Raw genomic sequence first — 23,464 nt, forward strand, 5'->3', positions numbered from 1 at the left:
ATATCTCCCCATTTATTTGTGCCCCGCTGTACAAAATTTAACGCGATGTTGTAAAACCTAATTGCGGAAAATCATCATAAACCACAATAAATCGCACGAGATGCTTTTTGCAATCACTCAGAGGATGTAAGCTCGTACACTTTGTTTCAAATTTGACCTTAAATACTGTATAATACTGCATATTCATTCAGTTGTAAGTAACTATTTTCTCATATTATTTTTGTCGATAAAGAAAAGGGACATTGACCAAACAACTACAAAGCACCTTCTGAACACATGAAATTTAAACTATCTATTAATAATAAATATATTACATATGGAAAAGATTGTTTGATTTTATAAAATAAATAGTGTTATATGTTGCTTATCGAAAACATTGAATCCGCACACACAGTTCAAAAACATACACATAATTGACTTAAAATGCTCATTACCCACTGAACCGATCAAAATCCTATTAAAATAATTTTCGACATATATATACATACTCAAACTTATGTGGATGTACGGGTGCCGAGTTTACGGATTATTACAATAATCAAAAACTGCAAAGCTTTCACTCAAAGATTTTACGACTTCCTGCCCCTTCTTATGTAAGTAATAATACGCTTCACGGGGATCTTCAAATGTCAGCTTTCTATCGAAAACTATTACAAACGTATTCATAGTAAGCTGTAGGGTCACAGTAACACACACGTACATTTATTCAACCCCACAATTATCCAGTGAACGACTGAAAATAATATACAGGGTGTTCTTTTTAGCTGCCCCGGCTGAATTTCTCTTGAACCCATGACTCTGTCAAAAAACAAAAAATACGTGTTTAATATTTGCTATTCTAGTTTGAAATTGTTACCTTTTTTGGAGAAAAATTATACAGGCTACCTCAGGCCTTTTAAATTGGTAAAAAAATGACAAAGTTATGGTAAAAAGTTTGACAAAAAACAACATTTGGTTTGCTATTTGTTAAACACATTTCATGTTCGAACTACCTGTCTTGTGTAAAGATGCAGAGATTTGCTCTTTTACACCCCCCTCCCCGAACGATACAGTCAGGGGAGATGGATTGAAAAGAATTTCCTATCCTTTGCCGCAGTTCTTCAACTGAGGTTGCTGGGTTACGATTTGCGTAGACACTGTTTTTTAAATGGCCCCACAGAAAATGGTCAAATGGACTTAAATCGGGTGAACAAGGAGGCTAACAGATCGGGCCGTGAGTTCCTATCTACATATCCCGGAAGTGAGGATTTAAACAACGTCTCATCTGCGAAGAATTGTGTGCGGGGCATCCATCAAGCTGGAGAATCATTCTTTGTCCTTGTTACAGCGGAACATCATCCAACATTGTTAGTAAATCTCACAAAATTGAGGAATTGAGCACCATTTAAATTATGTGTGGTGATTAGTGACCGTTAATCGATAATTATTCAGAAATCGTGAAATGCGGTCTGGTGTGATGTAGGTTTCAGAAAAATATTTTCTTTATCGTGCCAACTTTTCGATCTTTATTGAGATCATCTTCAGGGCCTGGGATTTACAAACATTGTTTACATTTAACAAATACATTTAGGATGTGGAAAAGTGAATTTATACAATGCAAAATATATTTTTATATTCAATCAAAGTATTTCTATTCACTCCAAGTGTTTGTCTTCTGTGTAATTGAGCCATTCTTGCGTGTCGTGTTGAGAGTGCCAGTGAGATTTTGCTGTTATATGTTTATATACGTTGGATTTGAAGGATCCCAGGCCCTGAAGAAGATCTCAATAAAGAACGAAACGTTCCCACGATAAAGAAAATGTTTTTCTGAAAGTTACATCACACCAGACCGCATCTCACGATTTCTGAATAATCATTTAAATTATTTTCGTAGAAATAAGGCCCAATTAATTTATTTCCGAGAAGTCCATACCAAACATTGATACTGTGAACCATCTGGTGATGACGAAATTCTCGGATTTCCCTCTGCCCATGTTCGAAAATTCTAACGGTTTAGTATATATTTAGAGGTGAAGTTGGATTCATCAGTCATAGGATGTATGGAAGAAGACGCCTGTCATAATCATAGTCCCGAAATCCCTGGACAGGATGGGAGCGATACGCATTAAAATTGAAAGCCTGGAGTTCTCTAATTTTATTTTTTGAAAAATCTAAAACCCTTCTAACATTTCGGAGAGAGGAATTCGGATTTACGCGAACATACAGAAAATTTATTCAGCTACCCGTCGAAATTACGCTACCGGTTTCTGTTTGCCATAACTAACTTCTATTGAACCATTGTTTTGAGCTTATAAAATTCTTTTAAAATGATGTGTGAAAGTGTGTAGGATCGTATTTGAAATTTTGAAGTTAAACTGGGCCTGAGGTACCCTGTATAATTTTTTCTCCAAAAAAGGTAAATATTTGAAGACTAAAAAATATTAAACCCGTATTTGATAGCGTCATTGGTTCAAGAGAAATTCAGCCCGGCCATCTAAAAAGAACAGCCTGTATATCAGAAAAAAAAATGATTTGACCGGAGAGTGGCCAATGGGTAGCTTCTTCTAACGCCAATTGATGCCAAAAGAAAAATCGAACCTACTAGCTGTGTACAATAATTATTTAATCTGGTTTGGGATGTTATTGCGTATGTGGTCCTTCAATGAATCATACACTGTATTATACAGTTGCCTGCATAGGTTTAGGCAACTGTATAATACAGTGTATGATTCATTGCAGGACCACATACCCAATAACATCCCAAACCAGAATATAATCAAGTTGGTCGATAATTGAACAACCTCCTTAATAATTATTATAAATAAATGAGGTAAAAACAAAACTTTGCTTATGATGAGCTTGGGTTTTGTGTCTATAACTTGAACAATGTTCATGTATTGCACCTTCATCAATATTAAAACTTTTGTAGCCCTGCGTCCATCGACCACGGGATATGATTTGAAGATCTGGTTCCTGGCCAGGATATGAAGAAAAAGCGAAGTACAATTATTTATCGAGCTTTCGGCCTTTGTAAAGCCATCGTGAGGCCTATACATTTACATAAAATAAATTAAAAGGTATATTTTGTATGTATCAAAAACCAGATCTTCAAATAACCTGTTCCCATCAACGTAGTACAAAGTTTGTCCTGGCATTCAACAAGATCTACTCCGATATTCTTAAAAAATTAGGAAATATTTTTGAAAAATTTTCTCATTGTAAAAGCAGAAGATTGTTTTTATTGAACTATTGAGAGCCAGTACCAAAAGTTTAACCAACAACTATTTACCTTCAACTTTAACCCCACACTTGCCGAAATTGGTCTAATTTCAATCTGTATATATAAATAAATATTCGAGACTGTCAGTTTCCAACTAACAGTATACAAAATGTACCTTTTAATTTGTTTTATGTATGATTGCCCTATAAAGGTCGAATGCTCGGCAAGTAATCGTTGTTTGCTGTTTTCTTCATACCCGGAACAGAAACCACATCAAATCACATTTAAATTTTTATTTGAGACATAAAAAGCCTACAGGTGTGCTTGTGAAAGTCATCAATGCCCGAAGGTTTAACGCTTTATCGACGTTCACAAGTTAAAACGTCATTGGCCATTAACTTTGATAAAACATGGCCACAACTTTCAAGCAGTAACAAAGTCGTATAATAAAATACAAGGCATAAATCCTTATTTTTCTTATTGATTTGAATCATACCTTTGCTAATATTTGATGATAGGTTTCACTGCAATTGTCACATCATCATACAAGTAGATTAAAAAAAATGAAATAAAGAGATCATAGCTATGGTAACGTGGTATTTTACAGGCCGTCAATGCCATTTATAGTAACTATTAAAATAACTTTACAAGTGAAATTGTTCTGCATCTAGAACTCTATTGTATAGGTAATTGAAAACAAAAAAAGATAAGATTTATGAAAACATTTGTATATTTTTGTAACAGATTGGATAATTCATTGGCTTGCATATGATACATTTTAAAAATTTAATTAAATTGTTCACTTCTGAAATCAAACAATTGAGAACTTGAGATGAAATACCGAGTTTAAAAACGTTTTTTCACGATTTAATGAAGCTTATGATCACGATATAAATTATAACTTACTTTTAAATGTGCTTTGTGTTAGATGTGTTATTATGTGTTATTAAAAACGCTTTAACATAATTCTTTGGAAGTGGAAGGATCGATGGATTAAGGAAATTAGAGTACTTTTACTCTAAAGGACTTCAACAACTCTGGCAGATCAACTCTTCCATGATTTATACACCCTATTACAGTAAGACCTCTTGAATACAAAAGCCGATGAGTTTGGCTCTAGTTTGTCAATTTTGGTTGTTTTTTAGAAAACTTTATTGGAAAATGTGTGTTTCTTAGTGACATGCTGTTTCAAAATTTGTTGAAATCGTGAAGGCCGGTCAAGAATTAGGTAGTTTAGAAAAACACCTTTTCATTTTTTCCAGACGCGTTTCAACCTTTATTCGGGTCATCTTCAGGGCATAAAGTGTGGTGCTATTCTTGTGGTGTCATATGTTGGTGGTTACACTTTCCCACCACACCAATATGACACCACAAGAATAGCAGCACAATTTATGCCCTGAAGATGACCCGATTAAAGATCGAAAAGACAGAAAAAAAGAAAAAGGTGTTTTTCTAAACTACCTCATTCTTGACCGCTCCTCACGACTTCACCAAATTATTTATTGTGAAAGAAAGAAAGTCATAGAAAAACCTAATGAATTCTGCAGATTCTGAAAACAAAAAAACTGAACCGATTGCCAGTTGACTCTAGATTTCTTCATAGTATGATTGAGCTTTCAAAAATTGATATTTTGAAAAACCGATAATTTATACAGAAAAGTTTTGTTTTCATACAGTAATGATAATTTTATGCATATTTTCCTACAGCAGTTTTGATAGCAATCGATGAGTTTTTTTCTTTTGTTAGCAAAACATACTTCCTAATTAGTGAAACATGTACAATCGATAATGTTTTAGTATAAAATATCCATATATTTTCATAAATTACAACCCTCATTCCTAGTGTAAAACGTCGCTGGAAGTTTACAACTTTGTTGGCTTGCTTGTTGAAAATTGAACTCAATAGTTTGCTTCGCGTTTTAGTCGGAATTTTTAGAGAATTTGAATTTGTTTAGTTTCGAATGAAAACTTGTTGAATGGTCAATTGTTTTAACGTTCAAAAACCCTCCACGAAAGGACAGCTTAAGAAATCAAAGGCGTTAATGGATTAGTTTAATGGTCTCGATTGAAGTAATTTCTGAAATACAACTCAATCAAAACGAAAAGAAACATACTTAGCTGGCAAAACGTTCTCAATTGGAAATATTTAAAAAAGCCCGCATTTCATGTTGTGGCACAACCATTTGACCGAGTGGCCTAAGGGTCATTCTATAAATTAATAAACTGCCAAATACCCTCTAGGATTATCCTTTGCCTTTATCAGAAGGGTTCTTTCTGATTCGACAAGAATCAGATTATTCCCAACTACTTTCCAACCGCGGGAATATCGCTTCGAGCAATCTTTTACGTGCTTTATACTGCAGAGGTCACAACAACACCTTCCAGTCTATTGCACTATCATCTAGCCCTGATCTTACAGTTGCTTTGGAAATCTTTAGAAACATAGAGAGAATTTAGCAGATTGTTGATGGAAAGAAGGTAAACGTAAGCAAGTAAAGTTTAAACTCCGAAGCGAATCTTTTCTTAAAATCTACTCGAAAAACGAACAAACGCTGCTGTAACTTATTTGGACGTGCAGTAGTGAACTATGGGGTAACGCTAAACCTTCCAATATTCAACGCCTTAAATCCTTTCATTTTCAGATCAATTATACATCTTCCGTATTATGACTCCAATTTTCCACAACAACTTTAAAATCTTAATATTTAAAAATTTAATTTCTCTAGAATTTACCCAGTTCCACAGTAAAAACTTCAATTATCCCAATAGTGTTGCCCAAGCCTTGTCCAACAGATCTCGATCATAAAATCCGATAAGGTGAAGTGAAGTGAAATTGTGGAATAACTTTTTTTTTTCTATTTAGAAATCGTGAGATGCGGTCTGGTGTGATGTAGGTTTCAGAAAAACATTTTCTTTATCGTGCCAACGTTTCGATCTTTTATTGAGATCATCTTCAGGGCCTGGGATTTACAAACATTGTTTACATATAACAATTACATTTTTGATGTGGAAAAGTGAATTTATACAATGCAAAATATATTTTTTATATTTTTGTGGAATAACAGATTTGCTTGCCTCAATGCATGTCAACTATGTCACGTGAAGGTACATTAATATTGGATGAGGTTATTCTACATACGAACTGGGACTAAAAAATCCCAATCGTCTATAGTCTGATTATCAATTGCATTTGAGTATTTCACTTTTTGTGATAGTTCACTTATCTTATAGTTTTCATAGCAACCTCTGAGTTATTTCACCACTTTTTCTTATAAAACCATAGTATTTCATAAAATATGAATCGTGCTGTAAATTTGATTGCATCAATGAAAAAAGCATTAAAATACTAAATGTTGCATTTTTAAAACGAGTACGCAAACAAGAACAAAATTTGTTAGAACATAAAATTTTCCGAGTTTCCAATTGTTTAAGTATGATTTTTCTTAGCCTGTAAATATTGCCAGATATGGCAACAAAAATGAGCTTTAAAGACATTTCATTTCAAAGTCAGTTATTATCAATTTAAAAGTAACGTTAACTGAAGACTTGATTTTTTGATTACGAATGGTTTAAAAAATTAAGATATTGAAACATCTATAAAAAAATAATGAACGTCAGACAAAGTAAACTAATTTGAATATAAGAAAAAACAACAGCACAGATTTAACCTCGATGGAGTTCTACACATGGGGACCTTTTAAGAAACTCTATTCGAAAAGTCTATTGGGTACCTTTTACAACTAAGGAGGACAGCATAAAAAAGGATTGATGCTCTAATTGTATGCTCTAATAAGAGAACAGAAGCAGGATGAACTGTTGAGAGAAGAAAATCTGAAACAGCTATCAAGAAGGAGGACTTTTTGAATATTTAAGTTTTAAAAGCTTGTGTTTTGTTATATGGCTCCTCTATTGAGAAAATATACTTAATTTTATAAAATATTTTTTAACACTTAATGAAAAAATCACTTTCATTTTGCACATTTCATTCTCTTATCATTCTTTATGTTAGATGAAATTTTATTTATTTTATTAAGAGGGTTCGCAACAGCAGAGGTCATATCAACCCTCAGGGTACCGGTGTTTTGCCCATTTGTAAGTATGTCGGATTCGAATACAGGGCCGCTGGATTCGAACCCGGGGCCTATACTTAATAGTGATGGGCGGCGTGTCAATGCCTTAACCGTAGCAGCTGCCGACGCCCCTTGAAATTTAATTATTTATACCTTTTTATGATAGTGTGTTGTGATATTTTTCAGCATCACAATATACTTTGTAAAATGTGGGGTTTCCTTTTTTTTTTTGTCTCGAACAGTTTAAACAAATCGTTTTAAAAATGTTTATATTTCGATAAAAAAATTCTTGGACAATGTTTTTTATTAGTAGTTCTATTTTTATTGTTACAATTAAGGTTAAAGAAACCAGGTATTCCGTTGGAGTTTGACTTATTTAGAACGGACGTTAGGGCTATAAAGTCCACCTTCAGCTTTCCAAGTTTAGAATTTCGAGATATCTCAACTAGCAATAAAAACGGTTCATGTCAAAGTTATACATGAAACTATGGGCTGACGCAACAGTTGTGTGGACATCGGAAAATCCCATATGCAAGGAAATATCATGCTTATTAAAATAGAGCTCGGGCAAGATGTCCAATAAAAGAAACGAAAGATCAAAAAATTGAAGTGACCACATGGCTGAAAGGACGCCTGAAAGGTTAAGAATTATAATTTATTGTTATTACGTACAGTTTTAATTTATTTACCTCTTGGTTGTTCGTTTGCACCAGGGGCAGTTGGTTATAGGAAGCAACAAACAACCCTCGTCGACAGGTAAGCCGTTTTTATTATCTCTACGAAGAAAGGGAAAAAAGATGACGAACGCTCGGCATTTGTAGAATCGTTACATTGGACGGCACCAAAAGAGGGTTGTTAAAAAAAGATCCTTTCGTGACACAGTTGTGAAGGGAGAAGTGGCCAACCACAAGGCACTAACTAGGGAGAAAGGCCCGAGGCGATTTGCAAGGAATCTTGAGAATTTAACGAGTGCGGTAGACAATCAGTGTCAAGAGTGGAGCACACACAAACTGGGAACTTGGAAAATTAATTAAATGATAAACGTTTTACCTAAGGATTACTTATGTACGACACTCAACATCATGAGCTTTCGACTCTGTTCGGCTCCGGCCTTGCCCGATGAATTATCAACGGAGCGAACTGTAACTAGCCAACATCAAAATTAATTCAATCATCGGGAAATCATTTGAGTCAAGATTAAAACAGCAATAGTCAACTTTGAATACTCTCTCGAGGGGGCGTTGGTGGCCGCAACGGTTCAGGCACTCATCACTGCAAGGTAAAGGTCCCGGGTTCGAATCCAGCGGCCCTGCATTCAAACCCGACATACTTCAATTGGTTTTTTTCAAAAACACCAGCACCCCGAGGGTTGATATAACCCTCGTAAAAAAAACCTCTCGATAATACAAATGTCTAGCGAGAATTGGGAGACCCGAATGATGGTAAACGACCGAATTATATAACTTAATCACATCCTTCATTTTCTCAGCTTCAAGTAACTGCAATGGGTGGTAGTTAAGGTTAATTTGTATTAATCGTTTATGAATGGTAGCCTAAACATAACGGTAACTAAGAAAAGGAGAAATACACAATAGGCTTTTTGACTTTTTACTATAAACAAAGGAACTAATTTAAAAAAAATTAATTTGCAAAAAAATACTGACTGGAGTAAGTACAAAGAGAGGTATAGAATGTGGAGCAATAAAAGCATATCTTGCAAGACAGGCATTCCATAGTGCTCAATTTGTGCTATGAGGTGAGATAACCCGACGTATTTTTCTGTAAGAAGGTGAACCTGAAGCCCGGAACTCTCGTTAATGCATTAATCTCGTGTTCGGCATTTACTAGAAGGCTTGATGACCCTGCATTCTCATCTCCTTTTACGCTCGCCATACCTCGACAATAATAAGCGCAGAGAAAAACAAAAAACGTCCGCAATACCATTAACGATTGCGTTTGCCAGAAGTGCAGATATTTATTTATTACAGAAGTTGTCATCATAAAACAACTGGCATAATGAGATTCATTTGGGAGAAATTTCAAAAATAAAATATGTGAAATGAGAACGAGGTTCATTTCATACATGGTTTTTGAAATGAAAAGTACAATTGGAATGAAATGGGAAATCGAAATGAGAAGTTTGTGGCATGGGCGCCGGACTCACGGTATATCATGTGGTTAGAGCATCGGAGTATTCATCGGAAGATCATGGGTTCGAATCCTGACTGTGAAACAAATTTTTCATTTCGAAAAACCTTGTATAATTAAATATATCTAATAAAAATATAAATATGTAAAAATAAGTATTGGTGGTACATTACTCTTTATTCTTATTTATGGAATATAAACCATTAAATACGTGTTTAATGTGTGGTGATTAGTGACCGTTAATCGATATTTATTTAGAAATCGTGAGATGCGGTCTGGTGTGATGTAGGTTTCAGAAAAACATTTTTTTTATCGTGCCAACGTTTCGATCTTTATTGAGATCATCTTCAGGGCCTGGGATTTACAAACATTGTTTACATATAACAATTACATTTTGGATGTGGAAAAGTGAATTTAAGTGAAATACTTTGATTGAATATATAAAAAAATAAAAAATATATATTTTGCATTGTATAAATTCACTTTTCCACATCCAAAATATAATTGTTATATGTAAACAATGCTTGTAAATCCCAGGCCCTGAAGATGATCTTAATAAAGATCGAAACGTTGGCACGATAAAGAAAATGTTTTTCTGAAACCTACATCACACCAGACCGCATCTCACGATTTCTAAATAAAAATGTGTTTAATTTTTGCCTTTGTGTGTATTTTTCTATGAGAATATCATTTTAGTTTGAAATAGAATGAAAAGTTGTAGATTTAATCAGAAGTAAAAATAGTTGGTTATGAATTTCAATTTACGTAACAATACTGCCCATTAGGCTTACATTTAATTAAAGACCATTTAAATGTTAAATTATGCCTAGAGGAAGCAACTATAGTTCATTCCATCAATATTCCCAACAGTTGTCCCTTCAACCGGCGGTGTATTTTCAGAATGCGCATAATATGAAGTCAGCTCCGTACGATATACAGAACCCAACAATTTGCACATATTTGCAACCCGAACGGAGCCTAATCGTGTTCAGCTGCTAGTCTCAAATAACATGATTTTTTTACAGTCGTTTGCTGTAAACAAAATTAATAAAAAGGAAAAACTATATTAATTGGGACTTCTACGAAAAGCTAAATAATTAACCAAAACTTGGGAAACCAAAACTCCACTTCTACACTTGGGCAGATGGTTCTCTTCCTCCACTAAAACATATATTTTTTCTAACTTTTTTGAACAAATTATCCACAACGATCTCAATATTCCTTTGTCGACGCACTGATCCGATTCCAAAAGTTTCGCGCCACCTGTCGATCCAACATAACACTCCTGCTCGAGCCCTCTACCCCCGAGCCAATCCTGAGAACCCTTCATGCCCCTTAATCCCTCACACTGAATACCAGCCAGCATTGGCTCGTTTCTCATGTCTTCTCTGGGTACAGCGCTGGAAGTAGTGTAAGTTCTGTGGCCTTGTGAAAAACGTAATATGTGCTTACATGTGTATTCATTACTTTAAGAATAAAAAGAGCTTCAATGACCATATAAAAACATCTGTAACGCAACCATCCCAACAGTTTTCATTTTTTTAGTTCTTTTTTTGGGCCAGGTAAAAAATGATAAACCGCTCGCCCCCGACAAAATTACCCAGTAAGGATCTTGTAAATAATCCACTCCTTAAGAATTCAACACGTAGAATTCTGGTGCTTCTTACATCGATCGTTTCAATGTTTCACTTTGCTTATTTCTCACCCACCTGGGAACATCTTGTTATTGTATTAATCAAAAAACCCTATTAAACTTGCCAAGCTTCGTAAAAGTTATCGCTTCATCAATTACCACTGCACTGGAAAATCTTTGCAAGATGTCTCGCAAAACTTCTACTCTATTTATCAAACAAATTGACACCTGATTTCAAACTTGATTTCCGTCCGCAGTATTCATGCCAACACAAGCTCCATAGAATAAGAACTTTGGAAACAAAGGAAAAAATCTATCACGCTCTATTTGTTGACACCCAGCAACAATTGGTATGTCCGCATTCTGGGCTTTTATTGGAGATTAGGGAAGAGCTGCCAGACTGTACCGACTTGTGAAATCATATTTGACCAACAGAACTTACAACTTTAAATACATCACTTCAGTAAGAAGACATATCGGAGCCGTAGTTCTATCTGGGGGCCTTTTCTTACTTGTGCTATGTCTCTGACATCTCCAGATCTAACCTTACCATGACTCCCATGTAAGCAGTTGAACTTGTTAGTATGAGTAGGGACAAAGGCGGTCTAATAGCTTCCAAGCAGTTACAAAAACAGGCTAACAAAATTATTGACTGGAATAAAAAATAGCGTATTAAAGTAACTCCAGAAAAGTCCGTCCTCGGTTCAATTTACCTGGAGAGGATTAGAAACGAAACATATCGAGGCGATTAAATTGATTCCATGGTGAAAAAAGCAGCGTGAGATTGAATCAATTTTTGGATTTTGTCAGTTCGCTGCAGCCGACATGTGAACTAAGAAGTCTCAGAAGGAGCATGCTGACCTGAGAACCTATAATTGTATTGACAATAGAAGTGGATTCGTAAGAAATGAGGACAAGTAGTAAATTCACTATTTTTCGTGGTCCACTTGACCAATTAATATCATTCAATTAATTAAGGTTTTTAGTTGAGATAAAAAACGACATTTGAAAAATGGTACAAAAGGAAGGAGGGAAAATTCAAGAGGTGCGGTTGAGATGGGAAGTTAGTGCCCGAGGGGATGGATCGAAGTCACGATAGATCAAGTGTTAGAGTAGCGGAGTATCAAGCCGAAGGTCGTGGGTTCGAATTCCGCTCGTGACACTGACTTTTTTATCTCAACTTAACTTAAATTTTTAAACGTAATTAATTGGACAAGTAGTAAAGTTCTGAGCATATTAATATTAATCCGACATGAAGCAGATGTATTGTACTACTTTCACCTTTCAAAAACCTGTGAAAGGGACTCGACTATACAGAAATCACACAGATCCAACACTGAAGATGGCGACTAATCGAAATGCGAATGACTGACGAAAACACCGAGGGATATCAGACTGATCGGAAATGACTACATTTTAGATTCATCTCTTATCCCTTAAAATACTGTGATATCCACGAGCAAATATTAATAAATAGCAAATATACCATCTGTAGAAATGTATACAGTATGTAATGAGATATAATATTAATCATTTGTATTTATCCTGAGGGAAGCCAGCAACCAATATTGCCCCCCCCCCCCTCAAGCTTTCTGAGCTGTCGTAATAAGAAGGTCCCGGACCCATCTCTCTTCATCGCTTTACTGGGTTGTAGGGTCGGGTAATGTTTGATATGGATCAGGCTAATGTGTTAGGGTCTGAGGATTGTTTGTTATGGAACGTGGAAAATTTTGTGGGGATTTATTTATTCAAAATGAGTATTTTGAGATCGTTGTGGAGGGACGTATTGGAGACATAGTAGGGAGCGTTGACTATGATTCTGATTGGTTGGAAGGACTGAATTTATTTAATACTAGTATGTTTAGCAGTGCCCCACAGTACTAGTCCATTTGTCCAAATTCAGTTGTTGTAGATAGTCTGTTTTTTGTCGACATGTTAGATTTCTGTCCAAGAAGTGTATAGGGAAGTCCGAAGTGTCTGTTCAGTTTCTGCCTTTTTATCTGTATTCGTCGATTTCAGGTTAATTATGTATCAATATAGAACCCAAGGTAGCGTGCGCAGTCGAAAGGAATTTTGTTGGGAAATATTGTGAGGGGTTTTGCTTCTGAGGTTAAATGTAACACGGGTGCATTTGTTTTCAATTTTTATCCTCCGAACTTTGTTCCATGTGGCTATTCGTTCCGTGTGTGATTGGAGCTCCTCCGAGGTGTTTGCAGGATCGGGTTCAGAGGAAAACATGTCGTCTCCAAAGAATACAATGAGGTTAGAGGGTGTAGTTGGGAAGTTCGAGGTGTAGAGGAGGTACAGGAGTGGTCCGAGCTCAATAACCTATGGCACTCCCGTTCCCACAGGACAGTTGGAGTACTCCGACCTTGGCGAACTCGGAAAAATCGTCCTGTGAGGTAGGAGCTAAGGATGAGGTGTTTGGAAGACCTTTCTGCGGGTTCGTAGCACAATGAAAAAAGTAAAGTAATTTCTGTCATCCAGTTGAGTGTCGCGAACAAGTGGTCAAACGACTTTTTTCTTATATTCTCAATTAAAAAACTGTGGGCTATGACGGGATTCGAATCAAGAACCGGTTGTTCTAACCACTCGGGTACTGCGGTATGCGATAATGCGTGAGAGATTTTTCCTTATCTTAAATTCATGTTGAACAGGCGGAGAGGCTTATTGGGTCCGTCCATTCGCGGTTTTGTTCTATTTAAATAATTCCCACCATTCTGCGGGTTCAGCACGAATTCACCAAATTGCATACCCTCGACCATCATCAACTCTAATCATATAATTGATAGAAGAAAAATTAATCGCAAAAGTTCGTGAAATGTTTTGTAGAGAATGTCGCGTTAAGCAGAGCGTGACTCGAAATGGGAAAGTTGTTTTCTTAATATCAAGGTAAACTTTTAATGAAAAGAACTTTTTCCTTTCAATGTGCAGTTTGGTGTTTTGACTTTCAGAGGGGAGAGAAAACACGAGAAAAATAACACCAATTCAACAGGTGTATATTACATACGAACACGATTGGACAATGTTACACCCACACTTCGAGTAAACATAAAAATCTTTTGCCGCAACTTTCTTTTCAGTATTCGGCTTCCGATTACTTTTTCCTACTGTTTTTTCAATACCAATGCCAAAGCCGAATCATCGAATTGATGTATAAAATGTTAACTGTGGTTTTATTACACATTAACAGCGACATTGCTGGATTTTATTTTTATTTTTATTAAAGTAATCAATTTTTATGTGCAATATAATACAATTTTATATGAAAAGAAATAAAAAATATGAAAAAAACAGTTCTGAACACAATAATAATAAGAATAATTTTGTCATCCGTGGGTATAATACTACAAGCGATATTGGTGAAATGAATATTTTTCTTAATATTCAGCTCCGTCCGGAGTCCCGCCGTAGTGTCCCATCACTTCAAGGCAACTGCTAATACATGAAAATCAGTACAGTTAGAAAGTCAGGAATGAAAATTTCATACCGCAAGGGACCTGAAGGTGAAGGCATGAAGAACCAATAAAACTAAATCACCGGGAAAAACCGCTGAGATAAGTAAGATTGATAAACCTGAGGAATAAGGGAAAAGTCATAGAAAATGAAACCGGATGCGCTGAGAAAGATAATCAGACATCTAGGATGATCCAATGATTTTTTAATTTGGTGAATTTGAAGTTAATAATAGCAATAATAATACAATCTTTATTGTTTCAATAAAACAAGATTTATGGTCGATAGGCCGTCTGAAGAGTAGCATTCTTAATTATATATACAGGGTGTCCTTTGTAGATCGCCCGGCTGAATTTCGCTTGAGCCTATGACACTATCAAAAATACGTTTTAATGACTATTGGTCTAGTTTCAATAGTTAGTACCTCAAGCCCAATTCAACTTCCAAATTTCAAATAGACCCAACAATTCTGACACATGATCGCTTTATGGTTTTATTTTATGGTTAAAAGTTTGAAAAAAAAAACCAGTCATTTGGTTTTCTATTCATTAATCACATTTCATGTTTAAACCGTTTGTTTTGAGTAAAGATGCAAAGATTTGCTCTTTCTAACCGCTCTTCATCGGTGCTCAGAAATAGTAATAGAGTCAAGGGAGATGGATTGACAAGCATTTACTATCCTTTGCCGCAGTTCTTCAACTGAGGTTCAAATTTCAAAATTATTTATTTACTCTTCATATACATGTATGTATATATGATTATTCGGAAATCGTGAGATGCGGTCTGGTGTGATGTAGGTTTCAGAAAAACATTTTCTTTATCGTGCCAACGTTTCGATCTTTATTGAGATCATCTTCAAGGCCTGGGATTTACAAACATTGTTTAAATTTAACGAAAACATGTAGGAGGTGGAAAAAGTGACTTTATACAATGCAAATAGATATTTTTTTTATATTCAATCAAAGGATTTCTACTCACTCAAAGTGTTTGTTTTCTGCGTAATTGTGCCATTATTGCGTGTCGTGTTGAGAGTGCCAGTGAGATATTGCTGTTTTGGGAAAGAGTGGGGAAGGAATTCGGTATAGAAAGACATTATAAGGAGTCGGCTTCATTGAGGTGAAAAGAGCCGACGATGGGAAAAAACATTGGTAATGGTTCGGCCAGATTATCCTTTCAGGATTATATAGACGGGGATAAATAGGAAAAGGAAAGCTAAATTGCTCAATTCCTTCAAAATACAACGTATATAAACATAAAACAGCAATATCTCACTGGCACTCCCAACACGACACGCAACAATGACACAATTATACAGAAAACAAACACTTTGAGTGAGTAGAAATACTTTGATTGAATAGAAAAAATATATCTTGCATTGTATAAATTCACTTTTTTCCACATCCTACATGTATTTGTTAAATGTTTGTAAAACCCAGGCCCTGAAGATGAACTCAAAACAGATCGAAACGTTGGCACGATAAAGAAAATGTTTTTCTGAAACCCACATCACACCAGACCGCATCTCACGATTTCCGAATAATTTTCGCTTAATGTTAGAAAATACTTCCAGGTGGTTTTTTTAATAAAAAAATTAAATACATTACTTATTTATGATTATATGGTAATCGTGAGATGGGGGTCTGGTGTGTCGTAGGTTTTAGAAAAACATTTTCTTTCTCCTGCCAACGTTCGATCTTTATTGAGATCATCTTCAGGGCCTGGGATTTATAAATTTGTTTAAATTATACACATACATTTTTATTATTTTATAAATTCTAAACCTACGTCACACCCGACCGCATCTCACGATCTCCAAATAATTAATAATTCGTCGAACATTCTGAGAATATAACCCTTCCATCGGACTTTTTTTAAAATAATTAATTATAATATTATTAATATTTTACAAGGTCAACAATTTTCAACAATATATATAAATATTTATTTGCATTGTATAAATTCTCTTTTTTCCACATCCTACATGTTTTTGTTAAATTTAAGCAATGTTTGTAAATCCCAGGCCCTGAAGACGATCTCAATAAAGATCGAAATGGTGGCACGATAAAGAAAATGTTTTTCTGAAACCTACATCACGCTGGACCGCATCTCATGATTTCTGAATAATCATCGACAAACGGTCACTAATCACCACACATTTCTGTATGCATACATTTACAAGTTAGAAACAAGAGTAATAATACTTTACCTCTCCACTTAAATAAAGAATATATATTGTTTTACAACTTAAATGGTAGAAAACCTGGACTACAAAAACCCAACCCTCAGAAATAGAGGTTATGTATGATAAGCGTAGATATTGTTTTTTATCTGGCCGAACAGAATATCGACAAGTGGAGGACAAATGATCGAGGAGGCCAACTGGTCGGGCACCTGCAAAGAATTGTGTGCGGGGCATCCATCAAGCTGGAGAATCATTCTTTGTCGTTGTTGCATCGTTGAGGAACTTCATCTAAATAGTGTTGGTGAAACCGCCCTCAAAAAATTGAGGAACTGAGCACCATTTAAATTATTTTCTTAGAAATTAATGTATTTCCGAGAAGTCCACACCATTCCATAATTATTCAGATATCGTGAGATGCGGTCACTAATCTCTACCCATTCCATAATGTGAACCGCCTGATGATGACAAAATTCTTACGAACTCAATTTAATATTATGATTTATTCAATTATGATTAACAGCAACTTACCCACCATTTCAAAAGTCTAGTATTATGAATTTTTTCAAATTTAATAAAAGATTCCATTGATTACAATAATTTGTAAGTGCATTAATTGCTAATTGAAGAGACAAAAGATCAGGAGTCAACAGTACAATATAATCTGCAAAAGCTCGCATATTATTTTTTACATTATTTATCCAAATTCGTTCTTCCACAAACTCTTTAATGTATAAACATTGAAAATAACAATGGGCTTAACACGAATATTAATATCTGTAGATTTTTTATATTATCTTTGATGCGATTTTACTCTACCATACAAAAAGTATATGCCTTTTCCAAAGTAGATAATAAATTCACTAATTTCGTGGTCCGCTTGACCAATTAATACATTACAATTAATTAAGGTTTTTAGTTGAGATGAAAAAAAGCTAATGGCACTAGAGGGATTCGAACCCACGACCTTCGGCTAGATACGCCGCTGCTCTACCACCTAAGCTATCGTGACCTCGATCCACTCGGACATCAACTCCCCATCTCAACCCCATCTTATGAGCTTTCCCTCCTTTTGCTATTTTTCATAGCCATTTCAATTGTCGTCGAGAATCCAAACCGATTACACGACATTTGAAAAATGTTATGACTAATAGTTCAATCTCGGGTTATTTTCAGTATTATTTTAACTGATTATTCAGAAATCGTGAGATGCGGTTTGGTGTGATGTAGGTTTCAGAAAAACATTTTCTTTATCGTGCCAACGTTTCGATTTTTATTGAGATCATCTTCAGGGCCTAGGATTTACAAACATTGTTTAAATTTAAGAAATACATGTAGGATGTGGAAAAAAGTGAATTTATACAATGCAAAAAAATTTTTTATATTCAATCAAAGTATTTCTACTCAATTATATTGATTGAATATAAAAAATATTTTTTTTGTTAAATTTAAACAATGTTTGTAAATCCCAGGCACTGAAGATGATTTCATTAAAGATCGAAACGTTGGCACGATAAAGAAAATGTTTTTCTGAAACCTACATCACTCCAGACCGCATCTCACGATTTCCGAATTATAACATAATAATTTTAGTTTGCATTTATTTTACAGCGTTATCTTTTTTTTCCTTTACTTTATTTATTTAAATGACAGTTGTTCAAATATACGGATTTATTTTGTGTAAATTTGATTGATAAAACTCGCACATCAAAAATCAATTTTGATAATCTCGTATAGAATATAACAGAGTTAACGGTTTACATTGTAAATCAGAACCAACTTTCCAATATCAGCGCCCAACTCTGTCCCCCGAAGATTCAATTAGATCTTGAGATCTCGGCAGGGGTTTCTACCGGTGTTCCAACCCTGAACAAATGTGGCACAGGGTACATTAAGATGCAGGTCGGATCCCTTATTACGCCAGAAAGAAAGGAAAAACTGTCAAGCCCCGAGGTAAGTAATACATCAAGGACTTTATATTCCCGGCGATGTTTGAGCAACGGGGAATAATACAAGCGGCATTAGGGCGAGGGTTAAGGATGTCAATGCCGGAAACCCCGCATCGTGTAAACCGAGGTAAAGAATGTGCTTCGACCATAGGTGGATAGCAGAGTCATTTGTGTTGAAGGTGGGGGAAAAGCACCCGTAGGTATTTTTGTTGTTCATCTACCGAAGAAAATTTCATTAATAATTAAGAAGAAATCCAAGGTACTGAAGATGATTTTATTAAAGATTGAAACGTTGGCACGATAAAGAATGTTTGTTTTTGTAGGCCGTATAGTGTATAAGATCGCCTCTTTCCGTCACAACGGATCTACCTTCACGTTCTCTATGGATTTTGTTCTGGAACCACGCACGAAACCACTTCCCAGATATGGCTGTTGTTTCAGAACCACGCACCACTCCTAGAAGACTCTCACTTTCTGAAGCTTGTTAAATTTCTAGTTAAACTAAAAAAAAGGGTAAATTAGTTCGGTGGGGATTTATAGGCTTTCAGTATCGCTTTGACGTCGTTTTCATATTTAGAAGAAAAAAAAATGAATTTTTCCATAGGATGGGTATGTTTTTTATTATATCGGTGTGAAATATCTTTTCCTTCATTATTAATTTTTTTTAAAGTTCTAATTGATGACAATTCGATCAAAAGTCTTATCTTATTGGGCTTTTGCATGCTCGAGCTGTTTTCGGTATACAGGGTGTCGTTGTTAAATGGGCCAGCGGAATTTCGATTGAGCTAATGGCCCTATCAAAGAAATAAAAAATACGTGTTTAATTTTTTTCTGTCTAGTTTCATATTTTTACCTTTTTTGTAAAAAAATGATAAACGTACCTCAGGCTCGGTTCAACTTCAAAATTTCAAATACGACCCTATACGTCCTGACATAAAACAATAGCGGAATGGGATTATAAATTGGACAATTTTCCTTCTTAAATGTACAATTATATATGTATATACGAATGTTCAAATTTATAATTTAAGGTTTTGTATTTCCGCTTGATAGAGAAAGGGAGGGAGGGAGAGAGAGAGAGAGAGAGAGAGAGAGAGAGAGAGAGAGAGAGAGAGAGAGAGAGAATTTTGTAATCAACACGTTACATTTATTCGTTTTACATTGAACTCTATAAGTATTTACTTACAATTACTTATTGAAAGAAATATTGCAGTCAACAGGATAATTGAGCAATTCAAAACTAAATCACCAATATAATAAGTGAACAAAAAGACTTTTAAAAATACACGGATTATAAATTGTCAATATAAATCTATACATAAAAGAAAATTATTCAGAAATCGTGAGATGCAGTCTGGTGTGATGTTGGCTTCAGAAAAACATTTTCTTTATCGTGCCAACGTTACGATCTTTATTGAGATCATCTTCAGGGCCTGGGATTTACAAACATTGTTTACATTTAACAAATACATTTAGGATGTGGAAAAGTGAATTTATACAATGCAAAATATATAAATTTTTTTATATTCAATCAAAGTATTTCTACTCACTCAAAGTGTTTGTCTTCTGTGTGATTGTGCCATTCTTGCGTGTCGTGTTGGGAGAGCCAGTGAGATTTTGCTATTTTGTGTTTATATACGTTGGATTTTTAGGGGTGGGGAAGGAAGTCGGTATAGAAAAGACATTTTTGTACAAGGCGTCGGCTTCTTTGAGGTGAAAGGAGCCGACGAAGGGAAAAAATGGGTTGGTAATGGTTCGGCCAGATTATCCTTTCAGGATTATATAGAAAGGGATAAATAGGAAAAGGAAGGCTAAATTGTTGGACAATTAGACTATGAAAAAAGTTTGATGTGTGGAATATAATGTAATGATATATGTAGGTTATCTATATTGAATTTGAAATGATATTGGCGTAGCTGCGACTGAGTTTACATGTATCTGTTCTGTAATTCATGCTGTGTTTATCTGTGTTGATATAAACCATTTCTAAGAAATTACGTTTATGCTTGTTTTGTCCTGTATGTAATATTTTTGGATTTTTTAAGTCGAAATTGTGTTGGTGTTCAAAATGGTGGGGAACGAGGGCTGTAGGAAGCAAAATCTCACTGGCACTCCCAACACGACACGCAAGAATGGCACAATTACACAGAAGACAAACACTTTGAGTGAGTAGAAATACTTTGATTGAATATAAAAAATATATATATATTTTGCATTGTATAAATTCACTTTTCCACATCCTAAATGTATTTGTTAAATGTAAACAATTTTTGTAAATCCCAGGCCCTGCAGATGATCTCAATACAGATCGAAAGAAAATGTTTTTCTGAAACCTACATCACACCAGACCGCATCTCACGATTTCTGAAAAATTATCGATTAACGGTCACTAATCACCACACATTTATACATAAAAGTTTTAGGCACTAAAAATAATATCAACAAAACAAACAGAAGTTATACTCCAGATAGTATGTTTTCAGTGTCAATGAAAACTTGATAAGAAATGATTTTTAAGACTATTTTTGAAATTGCTGATATTTTTACATAGTTTTATGTGTATAAGTATTGTAGAAAAAGTTATTGGCACCTTTTACCGAGAATGACCTATGAAAATGTTGGTTTTTTTGCTTTACGGCTCGTAGGTTGGAGTTTGCAAACCTTATCACTTTATTATGAGGTTCAGACATTTTTTTATTTTTTATGTATTTGATATTTTCGTTTTTGAACTTTTAAAATTTTTACAATCTTTCATTTTGAGAAAGTTAAGAAATTTAAGTTGGGAAAACTTGTTATATATATACTTCTGTTATATTTCCGTTTTAGGACGTAGATGTATATATATTAGAGAGCGAGTGTGTGTGTATGTGTGTGTGTGTGCGTGTGTGTGTGAGAGAGAGAGAGAGAGAGAGAGAGAGAGAGAGAGAGAGAATGTAGAAAGGAATTGGTCAGCCAATTGCAGATTAATCTCATGATCGATTATACAAAATTAAATGTTGCAGAAATATTTCAGAAATGGTAAACGCCTTCAGACACGGTAAATGCTAACCAACAACGCTGGCAGTACGTGCACAGTTACAAATCCTAAATATATTAAAGTTGCTCTTGAATAGGTATCGTGTATGACATTAAATAAATACCACGTTTAATTTTTAAAATAAATTAACCTTGTAAATGTACAATTCAAATGCCTAATAAGTATTACAAATATTACAATATTAAGCGATGGATGAAACCAGTTAAAGATTTTTTCAGTAAACTAACTTACCTAATAATTGTGTGTATTTATTATGAAAAATTTACCGTGTCCGATGGTTTTTGTATTCTGTTTGTATCCTCCTCGCTTAGATTTAAATAATAGGAAGTAGCTAAAAAAACCCCCGAAAATGTAAGCACCCCCTTCCTCGAAAAAGTACAAGGCAAAGCGAGCACATTATTCACAGGCTTTATCATTCGGCGCGAAGTCTCGAGCATTAACAAAATCTTTTAAAATTCCCTAAGTTCCAAGTCTAAAAACACACTTCTTTTTAGATTTAAACGAGTTTAGCGCTTAAGTGAATTGTTTAACTTAGAAACAAGGGGTATTAAGAGAAAAGGAGTTGATAAACTTTTCAAAGGCCTTTCCAACTCTTCTCTTTGAAGTTCTATTCTAATGTACATCCTGACCGGTTTGAACAATGCCATGTGTTTGCTGTTTCTGGAATGCAAGTTGATATTACTAAAAAATTACCTTTGGGCTGAATCTGAAACGCCAGTCGAAATGTTATATATCTCACTCTCAACTCGACACACAGTAGTGACACATCTAGACAAAAAATAAACACTTTGAGCCCCGAAGATGATCCCAATAAATATCGTAACGTTGGCACGACAAAGAAAACGTTTTTCTAAACCTACGTCACCAGACCGCATCTCACGATCTATAAATAATTATATATGTATACACTGTTCATACACAACCGTTTCTTCATCCTTATCCTTATCATCATCTTCACTTTTATTATCTTTCCTTGCGCTCTCCACTTTTGCTTCTTATTCTTAGACATCATCTGTTGTCATTTTTTCAAATTCTGTCTGTATTTTTGAAGGCTCACAATCAGTTACGGACGCTTTCTCGCTCTCTTGTTTATCCTTAGAACTTTTGTCTTCCAGTTTTGAAGGACTTGACCGGCTGAAATTAGAAGGTGTTGTGTTTGAATGTGTTAAAGCATCAGGTTTTACTTGTCTTTGACGATGTCAACATTTTACACTTTTCCGTTTGTCAATTCTCTCAATGTCATGATTCAAAATCTCAATAAATTTCAATTTTTTTTTTCAAAATCTCTCTCTTTTGTCTGCAACTGTTAAGTTCTGTGTGCACACTCTGGTGTAGATCATTCCCATTCGGTTTACATTCTAGTTCCACACCTTCCATTCATCACTACCTCGTAATTGCTTCTTACAAAAAATAAAAATAAAATAAAATAAAAAAATTACAAAAAAATTACAAATTCTGCAATTTATTTTAAAATATGAACTCTTGCAGTCGGCAAAGACCATGGTCTATCGGAGCTCATTACAATCTGTCATAAAACAGGAATTTACATACATACATGTCTTCCATACAAGTCGAACCTTCTGGATATTATAAAATGGAAGCAGTTCGATACAAATCAATTTATTTGTTATTGCTTAATCTGACTGCCCATGAACAACTCGTTGGCAGGCTATTGTAAGAGGTCCCTCTGAGCATTAATTTAATTAGGTTTCTTTATAGGGTAAAACTCTCGAAGTGTAGTTTAAGAATCTCTCCCAAGATAGTGCATTCAGCAAGAAAATGGAGAACATTCT

At 34.8% G+C, this 23,464-nt stretch overlaps 1 long non-coding RNA gene across 1 annotated transcript; it reads left to right on the forward strand.

Moving 5' to 3' along the window:
• Positions 1–41: 41 nt before the first annotated feature.
• On the forward strand, positions 42–3,776 carry LOC106668866. Its single transcript, XR_001340819.2, has 3 exons — positions 42–126; positions 233–593; positions 3,411–3,776. It is a non-coding gene; the product is annotated as an uncharacterized LOC106668866 (long non-coding RNA).
• The last annotated feature ends 19,688 nt before the right edge of the window (positions 3,777–23,464 follow it).

This window comes from Cimex lectularius, unplaced genomic scaffold (genome assembly GCF_000648675.2).
Source record: "Cimex lectularius strain Harlan isolate CLEC.00 unplaced genomic scaffold, Clec_2.1 scaffold142, whole genome shotgun sequence".
NCBI lineage: Eukaryota > Metazoa > Arthropoda > Insecta > Hemiptera > Cimicidae > Cimex > Cimex lectularius.